We start from the raw sequence: 851 nt of genomic DNA, 5'->3' as shown, positions 1-851 counted from the left end.
GCTGCTGTATCTCCGCCCTTCTCTCAGATAGGAAAAAGAAAAAAGACTGTAAGGCAAAGTGACATATTTTTATCAGCTAAACAATAGTTTTCCCTGACACTATTAGAAGACCACTCAGTAGACTTCCAAATTATATCTCATTAGCCACTTATATTGTCACATGACCACCCCTTGTGCCAAGGGAACCAGTCAATTTGCATTTTTGGCTGAACATATCAATGCCTCAAACAAAAAACCAGGGTTTTGTTAGTAAAGAATCGATATCTAGAAGCATCTGCTATATCTCCTTCAACATAGCCCCTGCTTCAAACCCTGCAGTGGTTTTCTACTGCTCTAGAAGAAAATCTAAAATCTTTAAAGTAGGAGCTTCTAGTGGCAGGATCTGGGGAAGGGGTGACAGGCACCATGTTTGGCCACAAAGGTGACAAGAAGAAGCCCCCGAAGCAGCCCAAAAAGCCAAGGAGAGAGATAAGATAGGGCATTCAAGCAGAAGCAAAAAGAGGAGCAGAAGAAACTTGAAGAGCTAAAAGAAAAGGCCAAGGGCCCCCTGGCTATAGGTGAAATTAAGAAATCTGGCAAAAAGTGAGCTGTTCTTGTGCCTGGGGCAACGGTGATCCTTCATTCCATTCCTATTTTAACATCTGGATTCCCTGTCATAACATCTCCTGCCACCTATAGCTAGAATGAAGTGTTGTCTCAGAGCCTGTTGTACATTTAAGAATAAACTTTTGTTAATAATAATAATCTTAATCATGCAGTGGCTCGTCTCTTTCTTCTTCTCACTGCCATTTCAACCTCAGCTGTGAGGTCAGAGTAAAGCCAGCCCAGAATCCTGGCAAAGTGTGTTCTTC

At 42.2% G+C, this 851-nt stretch overlaps 1 pseudogene; it reads left to right on the top strand.

Annotated features, from left to right (window-relative positions):
- The first annotated feature begins 405 nt into the window (after positions 1-405).
- Positions 406-586, top strand: LOC112297209 (translation machinery-associated protein 7-like; annotated as a pseudogene).
- Positions 587-851: the final 265 nt, after the last annotated feature.

The sequence above is a fragment of the Desmodus rotundus genome, chromosome 11 (genome assembly GCF_022682495.2).
Source record: "Desmodus rotundus isolate HL8 chromosome 11, HLdesRot8A.1, whole genome shotgun sequence".
Taxonomy (NCBI): Eukaryota; Metazoa; Chordata; class Mammalia; order Chiroptera; family Phyllostomidae; genus Desmodus; species Desmodus rotundus.
The sequence above is the reverse complement of the archived record's forward strand: the minus strand, read 5'-3'. Positions and strand labels throughout refer to the sequence as shown.